Source organism: Meleagris gallopavo, chromosome 1 (assembly GCF_000146605.3).
Source record: "Meleagris gallopavo isolate NT-WF06-2002-E0010 breed Aviagen turkey brand Nicholas breeding stock chromosome 1, Turkey_5.1, whole genome shotgun sequence".
Lineage (NCBI taxonomy): Eukaryota > Metazoa > Chordata > Aves > Galliformes > Phasianidae > Meleagris > Meleagris gallopavo.
This window is the reverse complement of record NC_015011.2, coordinates 124,916,297-124,930,840: the sequence shown is the minus strand read 5'-3', so window position 1 is coordinate 124,930,840 and position 14,544 is coordinate 124,916,297. Positions and strand designations below refer to the sequence as shown.

The window sequence follows — 14,544 nt, the reverse complement described above, 5'->3', positions numbered from 1 at the left end:
GTTTGCCCACCATCCTTCACTACAGCCAGGTGAAAATATGCCTGCTGATGATGAGAAAGGGCAAAAAAAAAAAAATTAATTACCTAATCAGGAAATGAGGAAATTATTAAGAGTGGTTTATGAAGGTGTCTATGAAAGATAAATAAATAAATAAAAAGGTTGCCAGAGCTACAAAACAGGTACAAACTTTCATAGTTTAAATGCAGTCCTCTTAACCAGAAATGTTGTTGTTTCTAAATAGAATTGGTAGGTATTCAAAAGTGCTGTGTGATAGGAATGGTGACGATAAATATATACCACTTCAGCAAATATTTCTGCCTACACAATTCTAGTTATGTTGACGAAAACAAATCTCTAAAGTAGCCATTGATCATGAGACCTCCACAACACTCTAAAATCTGCAGAAGCTCCAGTAGCATAATTTCTGCCTGGGACTAAAATTAAACAGCCCTGCAAAGAATCACAATGTCTGAAATTACCAGACAGCATTTTTAAAATCAATGACTAGGATAGATACACAAACACTGAAACATCTCATCCATAAGTGCACAAACTTTGGCTGATGCCTCTACAGACAAAGAAGTATTGCCTCAGCTAAGCATGAGCCTATAGATTACACATCTTGCACTGCAGAGCCCGTAGCTTAAGAGCAGTCTTAGGCTGAGAGCAGTCTGTCGTGTTGGATGCTAAACAGTTGCAATACCTCCTCTTCTTGAATCTAAACTTTCTTTTGGCTCTTTTCACCTTGAGCACTACAATGTTCCCAAGAAAATTTAAAAATTATGTACATATTGGAGTGCTTGCGTTATGACTTAAGTATAGTGTTAGAGAATCATTCTCACCAATTATGCTGTTTTGCTCAAATCCCCTATAACACTCTTCAGGTGTGTTCAGAGACGGGTACCAAATGTCATAACTGAATTTCTGCTTTGCTTTCATCTCAGCAATCAGCTTCCAATCAGCTTCTCAGCATCCCCACTGCAGCTGCTGAAGCTCCTGCCTTGCTGTGCTCACCCCACTGCTCCTGACAAGGCACATAGCACAGCAAAGGTGTACAGCCGTCTTGAGGGATGGCAGCACTTCTCTGTGCTGTATTTAACGGTTCCACACTAATCCATCACAATGAATCCTAAACAAATCATGTAACTGCATTGGCTTTCTGACTGGGAGGAAAATGTATGCTCTGAGTCCTCCTGGTCTGATGACAGAAGAAAAGGAAATTTTAACAAATCAGCCCATGAATAATGGAAAAGAAAATACCACACAGGCCAATAAAATGTTGTATCTGATTTAACATGTCTCAAGGTGACACAGTTTCATTGTTTCAATGAAAAGGGCCTTATATAATGAAGCGAAAGCTTCAGTGGACAATGGAAGGGCAACTGATGTCGCCTATCCAAACTTCTGCAAGACCTTTGATATGGTCCCACACCACATTCTTGTCTTTAAATTGGAAAATACAAATTCTAAGGATAGACTATTCAGTAGATAGGGAATTGATTGAGTGGTCGCAGCTAGAAGGTTGTGGTCAATGGCTCTACATCGACGTGGAGGCCTGCAATGAGTGGCATCCCCCAGTTCTGTCTTGGCCCCAGAGCTCTTTAACATCTTCAAAAATAACACAGACGGGGATTGAGTGCAGCCTCAGCAAGTTTGCTGATGACCAAGCTAAGTGCTGCAGATAGAACCATAGAGTCATTAAGGTTGGAAAAGACCACTAAGATCATCTAGTCCAACCCATCACCACCATGCCAATTAACCATGTCCCCAGGTGCCACATTTACCCTGTTCTTGAAACCCCAGGGATGGTGACTCCACCATCTCACTGGGCCACCAGTTCCAATGATTGAATACTCTTTCTGAGAAGAATTTTTCTTAATATCCAACCTGAACCTCCTCTGGCATAACCTGAGGCTATTACCTCTCATCCTATCGCTAGTTATATGGGAGAAGAGACCAATAACCCCTCACTATAACCTCCTGTCAGGTTCCTTCTCATTACTTTATGATAATATAAAAGCAGCTATATTGTAATATGAAAGTTTCACATGCACATCCTCCCTCCTGCCTTACCATTTAGGAGCAAGAATTTAGAGGGCAAAGAGAGTCTCAGTACTTTCTCCCACCTCTGGGAGAACTAAGCATCAGGATAGCTGGGGGCAAAGATGTCACTAGATCATGGTAATTTCTGGTACCAACCTGAAGTTACATACGGATCCAGAACATCAAAGCAAACATGTGAGAATGAAATGGGATTCCAGTAAGGACTCTGAACTTCACATCTCCTGCAAAGACAGAACTGCCAAACCTGGTAACTTTCAATATCCAAGCCTCTCAGCATTTCCTCAAATATACAAACTGCACAGATCATTTGTTAAGTATTACTTAATATATCTTGTGTATTAACAGAAGGCAGTTCTGCTGGGCCTGAGCAGAATTCAACAGCTGGAAACTAGCACAAAAAAAACAACTACTATAACAGGAACAACAACAAAACTGCTGTTTCTTTGTGTGAGACAATAGAGATTGCAGCCCTGTCAACCAAAAAGGAATAATCAAAGCTGTTGTCAATTTTGAAATTACTACATTATAAGGCTTATCATGCCAACAATCCTTATTTGATTAAAATAGTAATGTAGCAGCTGGGCTTTCTGTGTTAAATTAAACTAGTAGCTGTAATGATATGTGTAAAAGAGATGAAGTTCTCTGCTAGCAATAGATTGCATCAGTGAAGGGAAATGATTACAAGAAATCTCAAATGCAGCACCCATAGGGTGTGCTGGTTGTCTCATAGATCAAGCAAGCACAACAGTAATTAGCCCTCCCAAGAGATCATGTGTTTATTCAAACTAATAAAAGGAATTGAGCATCAAATGTCTATTGTGTTGAGCCACCCAACACTGAAAACCTCTGACTTGTGACATATGACCATGAAAGATAGGGGTAATTGCTATTAATGGAAAGGGAGGTTGGAAATGTAGAGTAAAAAATCTGCACATGACAGATGCCTCCATGACACAGTCACATGCCATGTAGCTAAAGAGTGTTTTATGACATTTCAGTAGTCCCTGGACCAGGTATTTCTTGTTCCATTTTAAAAGACAGCTTGAGATACTTCAGGGCTCCAGAATTCAAAGAATCATTAAGGTTGGAAAACACCACTAAGATCATCTAGTCCAACCAACTCATCCCCATGCCCACTAAACATCCCTCAGAACCACATCCACATGCTTCTTGGACACCTCCAAGGACAATGACTCTGCTATCTCCCTGGGCAGCCTGTGCCACTGCCTCACCACTTGTTCTGAGAAGAAATCTCCCTAATATACAACCTGGATATCTTCCATATTAAGGCCATTTCCTCCATATCGTTGTTATCTGAGAGAAGAGGCCGACTCCCTGCCTCACCACAACTACCTTTCAGGAGAACCTTATTGTTCACCTGAGGCGAACAATAAGGTCTTCCCTGAGCCTCCTCTTCTCCAGACTGAACAATCCCAGTTCCCTCAGCCACTCCCCTTAAGGTTTGAGATCCAGAACATTCACTGTTTTGTTCCCCTTTTCTGGAAACAGTCCAGGGCCTTGATGTATTTCTTGTAGTGAGAAGCCCAAAACTGAATACGGTACTTGAGGTGCAGCCTCATCAGTACAGAGTACAGGGGCACAATCAATTCCCTGCTCCTGCTGGTAACACTATTTCTGATACAAACCAGAATGCCATTGACCTTCTTGGCCACCTGGGCACACTGCTGGCTCATACTCAGCCAGCTGTCTGCTAACACCTGCAGATATTTTTTCTTCCATGCAGCTTTCTAGCCACTCTGTCCCAATCCCATAGAAATGCATTGGATTTTTCTGATGAAATTGCAAGGCCCAGTACTTGGCCTTGTGGAAATTCATCCCATTGGCTTCAACCAGTCTGTCCAGATCCCTCTGTAGGGCCTTCCTACCCCAGGCAGATCAGCACTTCCTCATAGCTTGGCGTCCTCTGCAAACTCACTGAGGGTGTACTTAAGCCCCTCATCCTGGTCATCAGAAAAGACATTAAACAGGACAGGATCCAGTACTAATCCCTGGGGAACACCACTCGTGACCAGTTGCCAGCTGGATTTAACTACATTCACCACCTCCCTCTGGGCCTGGCCATGCAGCCAGTTCTTTAGCCAGCACAGAGTGTACCTGTCCAAGCCATGGGCTGCAAACTTCCCAAAGAGAATTTTCCTGCTGTGCCCAGTGCTGCCAACTATCTAAGTCCTCTTGACAGTACTTATTCTACTCTTTCTCATAGGCTCCTGAAATAACAAGGACATGGGGCCGAACCCATTGAAAACTGCAGGATTTCTGCTGGTTTAGGTGTTTTCTCAATAGGTGCCATGAAGATTGTTTCCAAAGAAAAAAAAAAAAGTAATGCATGCCAAAAATCCATTAAACAACCAAAAGATGCTGCATCCTACATATAAGCAGGTTCACTCATTCATTTGTTTATTTAATTATTATTTCTTACTGTATTACTCATTTGCTTCATTTATTTAACTCTACGCTATCATTTTTTCCTCTAAGATGACATCTCTTTTTCTGCCTTTTTTTTATAAGAACATGCTGGGTGCAGTTATATTCCCATAGAGATCAAGAATTTCAATGTTTTCAATGAGATCACAGATCTGAAGCATGGAAATGAGAGGAACATGAAAGCCCAAATGTTGATTTATGAGTGAATAAGTTTATGTTCCACACATCTTTGAGAAAATGAATGGTTTTGGCAGCACTGTACAGTTCTTCTGTGAACAGAATGTTTTCTTTCTTCTCTCAAGCAAATTATAATATCACTGGGTTTATTTCTCTTTCTTGTTTGATCTGTGCCTAGATAGACAGAGAGATTTTAAAGCGTGTGATGGTCCTGCAGTGACCACATCGAAAATGCAAACATCTGCCAACCGTTACCACAGAGTGGTTTCTGAAATAATGCTCCATTTGTCCCCACTCAGAGTAGAGATACACACAGCATGCAATCCCTAACTGTAACAGCAGGTGCCTGTCAGAAAACAGTAGGGTTTTTGCAGTGTTCTACCCTCTTTGCCCCAGAATCACAGCAAAGATCATCCAACCTTTGGCACACAGACTTCAGTAGTTTTCTTTGGTAAGTATGGCAGGCTGATGTGGTTTTGTAAAGGTCTTGAAAAAGAATCTGAGTCGTCACTGTATCAATAAGCAAACTTTATGGCACTATTAATGATATTCTGCAAATGTAATTTGCTGAAGTCCCAGCAGCTTAATCTACTCTGTGAGAGAAACAATGGCCAAGTCTCAACAGTAAGAACCTAAAGGCTTTCTGCTGTAACAGGATTTAGCAATAACTTTTAATTGGCAGTTCAAAGTTAATCCTCAAGAGAAAATGCGATCTGGCGAACGTACCCAGTCACAAAGAAAAAGAAAAATCATTAGACTGTGGAGCCTTTCTCAGCATTTCTTCAGTTATTGTTACTGGGAAATTTTATAGGCATAATTGTTGCATTGTCTCAGACTAACAAGGGTCTTCTTAGCTAACATATTTTATCCCTTTTGTATTTTATTTCTCTAGCAATGAAAAAGATGGCAGTAAGTTCAAATTTTTCAGTGCTCCTAGTAGGATTTAGCCTTATCTAATGCACTTTCTAAAGGGAAAATCAAAGGCAAATCCCCTCAACTAATGCTCTGCTCTTTCTCTTTTGTCCCTCAGCTACAGTTTCAGATGTCCACACTCTCATATTATCCTTCCATCTCCACTCAAACAGCATCCCCAAAGGCTTGCAGTGAGGAACCATTTTTCCTCCTAGATTAAGTTGAAGGAAAAGCCCATCACCCAGGCAAATCTTATTAACTCACTGGGATCTGTTCAACTCTAAACTTCAGCAGCTCTGTCATCCATGATTTCCCTTCTTTGTTCCAGCAGTATTTAAGATTAACTCATAGTGAGTTGCTTAACTCAGAATAAAACATATGGATGCCTCCACTGAGAACAGATGAGGTCCAAATCAGCCTCCTACCAACAGATCAAAGCCTGCATACAAAGTTGAGTTGTCAATTAAAGCTCTGGAGCTGCCCTCAAAAAAACACCAGAAACTCTGATGATAGGATATGCTTTGGCAGGAGCTCAGGTTGCAAATGGCTGTGTTTTCCATGAGTGTTACTGAGACATATGAAGAAATTCCAACACATCAACTGATCCACGCTTCTTGAAAGGTGCAGCTCTTCAATGCCTGTTTTGCATGAGTACTATTTAATTCTCACAAAAATACATTACACAAATATTCACCGTAACAGTTACATAGCCCACTTTAAGTGACTGATCCCCTGAGCTCTTGCCTTAACCTTCATTGAAATCCAAATGCTCACATCCAGTTTGTAAAATGTCAAACTCTGAGGAAGGCAGGCGGTTTTACCCTCATCCTCACACACCAAATGCCATGCTGAACAGAACAGAACAGCCCATTGTTGGTCATACAGACTGCTCTCTTTCCAGCAGACTGCTCAAACAAGACGAGAAAATCACAACAGCTTGTTACAAGTACAGCCAACATGAGTAAAATCCATGAAAATGAATGCTTCAGAAAAGTAGTGGGAGTACATACATACTTTGTTCATTTTTTATTAAATTTTTTCACTTAAGAGATGCATTCACTCTACAACACCCATGTGTTGACTAACTGTGTATAACTAAGCACATTTTCAAAGCATAAGCGTTCCTACTTTACAGTGTTCCTAGCCCAAACTGTAAGCTCAAACTAATTCTTTTATGCGTAAATGGAATAGGAAGGGTAAAATACATACATCAAAAAACACAGCAAGTCTGAGCCTCCAAAGAATCTACAATCTTATGTAAGTAAATTAGAAAAATCTTTTAGATATTTAATATTCTGGGAAAGGCTGATGGTTGAGACAATGCAAAGCTAAAACAAAGTGTAACTAAAAAAAAAAGTACAGAATTTTATAACATATACTTGATGTGTCTCACTAGTGTTTTAAAATGCTGAATGCTCAGGTACTGATGTTAACCTGCTGTGCTATTTGCAAAGTTCAAGTAACTTTTAATATGTATTATTTGAATGCCCAGATCAAAACTACTCTCGAAACAACAGAACTAAACCATTCTAGAAAAAAATGTATTAAAGAAAGATTGCATTTTACCTGCTTTTTAGAAGAATTCTTGAAGCTTGAAAATTCTTCTACTTGAAAATAGAAATTCCAAAAGGGAAAAAAAGAAGAAGAAAAAAAAGAAAAAGAAAAAAGAAAAAGAAAAAAGTGTACAGGCGCTAAAAATGAAAGATCTGCTGAGGGAGTTGCAAGATGCCTGTCGTTTGGTGACTATAACATTTATTTGGATGGATGGCTTTGTTGATGTGGAATCCAGCTCAGCTGTTTGTAGTAAGCATCTCTGGATAAGGAGAGAGTGACATTACGTCCTGTGCACTCTCATAAATGAAGCAGGAATTCCCAGATTTGCTGTCACATGCTTTCAGTGAAGAACTAGCACTCAGTTTACACCCAGCCCCACTACTCGCTGCCTAAACAGCACTCATCTGAAGCCTGAGATAACTAGAACAAGTGGCAAAGATTGAAAGGAAAAACAGATCGGTGTGAGCTTCAGTGAGTAAATGCTTAACATATTGCCCTGAGTTCAGGCAAGAAGCAGGAATAAATATGCTGGGGAGAACAAAGCAGACATACCCTTTTAACAGTGCTCACTAAGAAAAACTGAAAGGGAAGAAAAATCGAATTCTGTTTTTCCACCATAAGAAAGTACTAAAAAGATTATCCTGACAAATACTCATTCTCATTCCTTATATTGGAATTTCAAAGATCTACACATTCCAATACAGAACTCAGTGCGAGGTGAGTTAAGCACCATACCAGCCAAGCTCTTTTTGCCCTGTCAGAAATAAATTGGTTAAAAAAATAATCATACTCCTGCCTGTCTACAGTCCCTACAAAGTATATGCCAACTGAAAGAATGAATGCTACATTAATGATAGCTATGAGCAGAATAGAGAAAAGGAAGATAACATAAAATCCATTCTTCACAAAGAGAATGATACTATTGACATTTTGCCATACAGAATTGTACATTATTAAGTATTAACAATGATTTTTGTTGGCTGAGCCTTCTGAAATAAGCAATTGTTCTTCAAAGATGAACAACTACTTTTGACCTTCCATGACTCAAGGCAGAGATGAACACTTCCAATTCCACTCATGATTATCCATAAGGTCATCAATAGCTATGTTCAACGTTCTCTTTTGATGTAAATCTAAAGCCTGTTTCTTCTCTCTTGTTGCTGGGGAGGTGCTCCTTACATGAGTCTGGTGAGGAAATGCAGTAAGGTGGAGCATCACCCAATTTCTGTTACACTGTTCCATTTGTGCTGTTGCTGGAGGTTCTTAACTATTTAAAAGTACACTTTTTAGTGGTTAGGCTTTTTTGGGTGATTGGTTGGTTGGTTGATTGGGCATTTTAGGTTGTAGAGCACATGTAATGGTTGCTCTTTTGCTGTAAAATATGTTCCAGTTAAAAAAAAACATGACAGCTGTTTAAAGCTCTAGGAAGTTACTGACAGATCTGTAACTCAAGAAACGTCCAATCATGTTTTGTGAATGTAAATCTAGTTATACCTTTTCTATAAAGGCCTTTTGCATAAATGTCAACATCATCGCCACAAAAATTGCAATTTAAAGGTATCTTATAAGCAAAGGTGATATTCCATCCAATTTCAAGATGAGTTATGCTGGTTTGGGGTGCAGTAGAAATCATTTTTTTGTAGTAACTTGTAAAGTGCTGTTTGGGATTGGTGACAAAACAGTGTTGACAACATGCTGATGTTTTCACTACTGTTGAAAGCAGCCTCAAGATATTCTTCATTTTTCACACCATCTCACCAGCAAAGAGACTCGGAATGCACAAGGAACTGGGAGGGGGCCCAGCCAGGATCACTGACACCACCTGACAAAACAGATATCCTATACCATAGCACATCAATCTGAACAGTGGAGAGAAGGAAGAGGAAGAGAGGAAGAGGAATCCAGTCCAGAGCTGCAGTGTTTGGCATCAGTTATATATGCTGGAGCCCTGCGGGCCTGGAAATGGCCTGCTGACAGGAAGCAGTGAATAAATTCTTTATTTTGCTTTGCTTGTGCAGGCCATTTTAGCTTTACTTATTAAACTTTGTCTCAATCCATGAAGTTTTTCACTTTTGCCCTTCTGATTCTCTTCCCAATTCTGCTGGGAGGGGTTAAGTAAGAGGCTGTTTGGATGAAGCTTAGGTGTCTACCAGAGCTAAATCATGTGGGAAACCAGTGCATCTTTTGAAGATGAATGTGATACCAAGAAAAAAAGGATCCTTTTATTAAGATAAATGATTCACTTCAATCAATGTCATCATTTATCTGTGTTTCCGTTGCTTAGATGCTTCAGTTGTGGCTAAGGACCCCAAAGTAGGAGATGCTGCACAAGCATACAAAAAGATTGCATTTCCATTTCTGCAGGTGATGTGCAAGACACAAGTTAGCAAACACAGTCAGAAGTGGCAAAGACATCACCAATCAGCATAGTAACATCATATCAGAAAGGCACACATCTAAGGGGTGAAGACTACCCTATTTACCATAAGAGTTCACCAAACGCCCATCACTTCATTCAACCTACACTATCATTACACTTTGTACTTGAAAATTGCCACATCAGTATAATAACCCAGAGCAGAAGAGCAGAAATGGAGGCCTGATGGTGGCTGCAGCTCCTCACAGGGAGCGGAGGGGCAGCGCTGAGCTCTGCTCTGTGTGACAGCGACAGGGCCCGAGGGAACGGCATGGAGCTGTCAGGGGAGGGGCAGCTGGGAAAGGGGCTGCACCACAGGGCGGTGGGCATGGAACAGGATGCCCAGGGCTGTGGGCACAGCCCCAAGTGCTGGAATTCAAGGGGCGTTTGGACAATGCTCTCAGAGTACTGGGTCTGGATTTGGGGTGGTGCTGTTTGGAGGCAAGGGTGGGCCCCTTCCACCTCCAGATTGTATGTGATTGTATGGCTAACGGTGGATGGCCAGACAGAAATCCCAAGAATTCAAAATAAGTATTTTCTGTGAAGTTTATACCTTTGTGGTGGTTCGATCTTGTCTGGTTGCCATATGCCTACTCATCCACACTCTCCCCATCAGCAGCAGAACAGGAGGAGATGAAAAAGCTTGTAGGTCAAGATAACGACAGGACCACCACTTCACCAATTATTGTGATGGGTAAAGCAGACTTGACCTGGGGAAAAACAATTTAATTTACTCTCAGTTAGTAACAGAGCACTGAGAAAGGCAGACAAACTAACACAACTTCCTTCCCACCTCCTTTTCTTCTCAGTTTCAAATTCACTCCTTCATTTCTGATTCTTCTCCAACCTAGTTCTCTTGTTAAGTTTAAGGAAAAAAAATTAAAAAAAAAATGAAAAACAAAAACAGCATAGTAATACCATACGATTGCACCAGAGAAAGTTATACTTTCGTGTCTCAGGTATCTAAAAATAATTCATTTAGTATATACTGAGGTAATATAAGGAACATCACACATTGGGAACAAAATATAAACACACAATACTATTAAATTATGAAATCATGTCTGCAAAAGGTTTCAAAGAGAAAACTGTGATGTTGCTCAGTTTGATTTAGGATTTCATGCCCATGAGGCTGAACAGCGAAGTAGAAGCTAACTGAGGTCTGGACTCAAACTGATTTTTCTAATACTGAGCTTTGACAGTGCTCTGTTTCCGTGGAATAAAACTGAACACAACTGGGAAAGCAAACCAGGCTTGGTTTTAGCTTTATGCTCTGCCTTCAGAGCAAAAACAGGACTACCAGCATTTTCTGTAAATGTTTTTATGGAGAACACTACCATGCAGTTCTGTTTTTCTTATTAAGACACATAAATAAATAAGATCAGTAGTCTCAGCAAGTCCCAGCTGTAGCCCTGGAGCAAACATTATTTTCTCAGTAGGGAAGAAGAAGCCTACAGTCAGGCTGGCCATTGTGTGAAAGTCATGTAACTCAAACTAATGGAGAGGGGCTTTTGCATTCCTGAGAGACTTTCCAGAAGGTGAGAACTGCTCATTCAACACATGGGGGAAGCCAGCTGGACTCAGCTATGCCCACAGGACCACCTCAACAGTGAGCAGCCTGCACAAGGCACGGGTTGCATGGAGCAGGGCACGCACCAAATGAGGCCAGCAGGACCTGCCCTGGGGAACTTGCTATTTTAGGAATCCTGTATCTTCTTTTGGGATTTATGAAAAACACGCAATGGACTCGCAGACAAACTTCAGCCCACTGATGCACAGAGTTGATACTGCTTGTGGTTTTGATCAGCACACGTCCATGCTCAAGAAATCACATGAGGCCACAACTTCCATTAAATCTGTTTAAAAGTTTACCGTTGAATCTAATCAATCAGTCTCCTACACTTAATGCAGATACAAACAACTAATGGACAAATTGTTCCATCATAAGGTAGGAAGAGATTCCTGCTGGCAAATTTTAGAAGTCAGTGTGAAATCTGAAGGTCTCAGCTCCCACTTGTGGTCCCTGAAGGTGCAGATTTAATGCAATTTATGGAAGGAATGCTGCAACCACAACCAAGTATCTACTTCAGGGTTAGATTAAAAACTCTCAAGTCTCTATTGATTGGGAGGGCTTTGCTCCACTGAAGGTGGTGTCTTGCAGCAGCACCCCTGTTTGCCCACGTTTTCTGGAGCTACGTTGAGCAAACACACTGAGAAAAGGCTCAGGCAGGCACAAGACCATCTGTGACTGGGCTTTTAACTAGTCTCAGACTCTTTTAATCTTTTCTCCTCAACGTATTTTTTCTACTTATGTGTTTCTCTCATTTCCTGGCAGGCAACCCTGTGATCTTTTTCTTTTACAGTGAAGCTATCAATACTGGTTGTCTGCAGTATACTATCAGTCCGCAGTGATATTAGACAAACCTACCCCAGATGGCTACTGGTGGAGGTCTCCAGGGCTTCATACCAAGGTTTGCACCATATCAATCAGCCTAGCACTGTGTGCCTGACTAGCAGTGGGAGGAAGAGCAGAGCACTCATGAGCATTCCATCCCCCCTCACAACACATTGCTGGCAAGGAGATAGGCAAACATCCCAGATTTCTCATCTCTGCCTGCATGCACTATGAGAGGCTCCATGCACCAGGTCATAAGATGCAGTCAGGAAAGACACAAATCACAATGGCAGCCTTTCAGCTCTAGACCCTGAAAAATGGCATTGATGGTCTGCCCAGCACTGATTGGCTCCACCACAGCCCCTAGCCACCACAGCCATCCTGCATGCCGAGCACTGCCTGTCCTTGCAGGCCAGGAAGGTTGCCAAACAGCCACCGTTTGCTTCAGGGCTACAAGGAGAGGAGAGCAGCATCCTGAAGATAGAGAAAGGGCTGTTTTGGATCATTCAGTGACTTTCTATATAAGATGTAATTACATACATACAGCCATACGTCAAAACAAGCATGAGACAGTAGTCCTTGCATAAGGAAAGGTTCGTTTTCAAAAGTCATCTCTTGTCCTGAAGGTTAATCATAATTCAGCTGAGGAAATTATAAAGATAAACCCTCTTTTAGGCTGATATCCCATTTCCACAGAGAAACAATCAGTGACTAGCTCCAGTGCCCCATCTCTCAGTGCCTGTCTCCACATCTGTTCCAGAATAATGGCATGTGCCCCTCTTCCATTCCCCATCTAGCAATAATATGTAGTGGAGCAAGAGGAATAATTACCCCAAGAGATTAATTTAACCCAGTGTTAAATTGGGTTATGCTGTCATTATTTCTGTGTGCTGGGCAGAGCAGATGTTATGTCTCTGGAAGATTTGAAACCAGTTTGCTTAAACTGGGAAGTTTTCTCAAATTTTGTAAAAGAAATTTAAGAGTAGTTCATTGTGTTGAGGGATATGGTTTAGTGATGACTATTGGGATAGATGGATGGTTGCACTGGATGATCTTGTAGGTCCTTGCCAACCTTGGTGTTTCTGTGATTCTGTGATAAGACTTCTTTCTTCCCATCAAAGTTACTTATTCTTCTTCTTTTTATTTCTCTCAATAAATTTGTATGATTTATACATACATACTTTATATACAATTCTTCTAAGAAATTTAGAATCACAGAACCATTAAAGTTGGAAAAGACCTCTAAGATCATCTAGCCCAACCCCAGTACATTTCCACCATGCCCACTGCCCACGTCCCTCAGTGCCACATCCACACAGTTCTTGAACACCTCCAGAGAGTTACTGCACCATCTTCCTGGGCAGCCTGTGCCACTGCATCACCACTCCTTCTGAGAAGAAATGTTTCCTAATACCCAACCTGAGAGTTGTAATGTTAATACACATAACAACATATCCCAGCCCCATTTTCCAGAACAGAAAATTCTCCCAGTTCTGCAGGGTCTAACTCAATATTTGACAATGCTGGTGAAATGAATTTTCTCTCCAGTAACCTTAACGCATAGTTGGCTCATATAAGCTACCCTACATGAATATCTCACCATAAATCTTTATCTACATATCTACTTGAACAGAGGTGTATTTGACAAGTTACTGTTTCAACTCACTTCACAGTTTTTGTTTCTGACTTCTTACTCTACCAGGAAGAGGAGCATTCTCATCTTTGGGAATGACAGAAAGATCTCACATTAACATCAGTAGGACTGTTAAAAGCTCCAGACTCAACAGTACCCACTGGCTCTTTTGGGGCTTCTCCTGCTTTTCTACCTGCCATATTGGTTGTTTTTTTGTTGTTTTTTTTTTTTTGTGTCCAGTCACAAACTGTCAGGTCTCTTCAAGAACTAACTCATCATGGTTAACATGTGCCTTTCACTTCTTTAAGGGTCCAGTATCCTGTGGCAGAAAAATGCGGAGTTATAATGAACATATAACAATTTAGTAAAAACTCTATTGCCAGTGCAAATCCATCAGATCAAAAGCCATGGCAGCTCTGCCTCATCACAAGGGGCATTCTCCAGTGACCAGAGCCAACCTCATGTATCTGAACTTCATGAGAATGCTCGTCTCTGATGAATGGATTTCCTCATGCATGGTGCAAGGGGGCTGGACTCAGTGATCTCCAGAGGTCCCTTCCAACTCCTGTGATTCTATGATTCAATGACTGGCAACCCAAAGTACATCCCAGTGATAGGAAAGCATCATTTCACTTTCTGGCAATTCATAATTCACCAAATGAAAGTCCTCTGTCATGCAGAAATCTCAGATGACCAGGGGAGCTCATCTTCTGGAGACTGCCTGCTCAGTGCACAGCTATGGAAAAGAACCAGAAAATCACAGGATCACTGAAAGGATGAAGTAGGAAGGGATGTCTAGAGGTCACCCAGTCAATCCCCACCTAGAGCAGGTTGCCCAGCAGCAGTTAGCACGGGCAGTGGCATAGTGAACTTAGAAGGCAATGACACCTTAAGATTTTTGCAAGACTAAGGAGATACACTTTCCATCTATTCCCCGTAATGTGTATT

The 14,544-nt window shown here is 41.2% G+C and overlaps 1 protein-coding gene across 1 annotated transcript in view; it reads right to left on the bottom strand.

The window, feature by feature from the left end:
* LOC104916345 (P protein-like) overlaps positions 1-10,403 on the bottom strand; it is a 67,965-nt gene extending 57,562 nt beyond the window's left edge. Inside the window, exon 1 of the mRNA XM_031557524.1 lies at positions 10,122-10,403. The gene's annotated coding sequence lies outside the window, so the exon portion shown is untranslated. The remainder of the gene's footprint in view (positions 1-10,121) is intronic.
* Between the last annotated feature and the right edge of the window lie 4,141 nt (positions 10,404-14,544).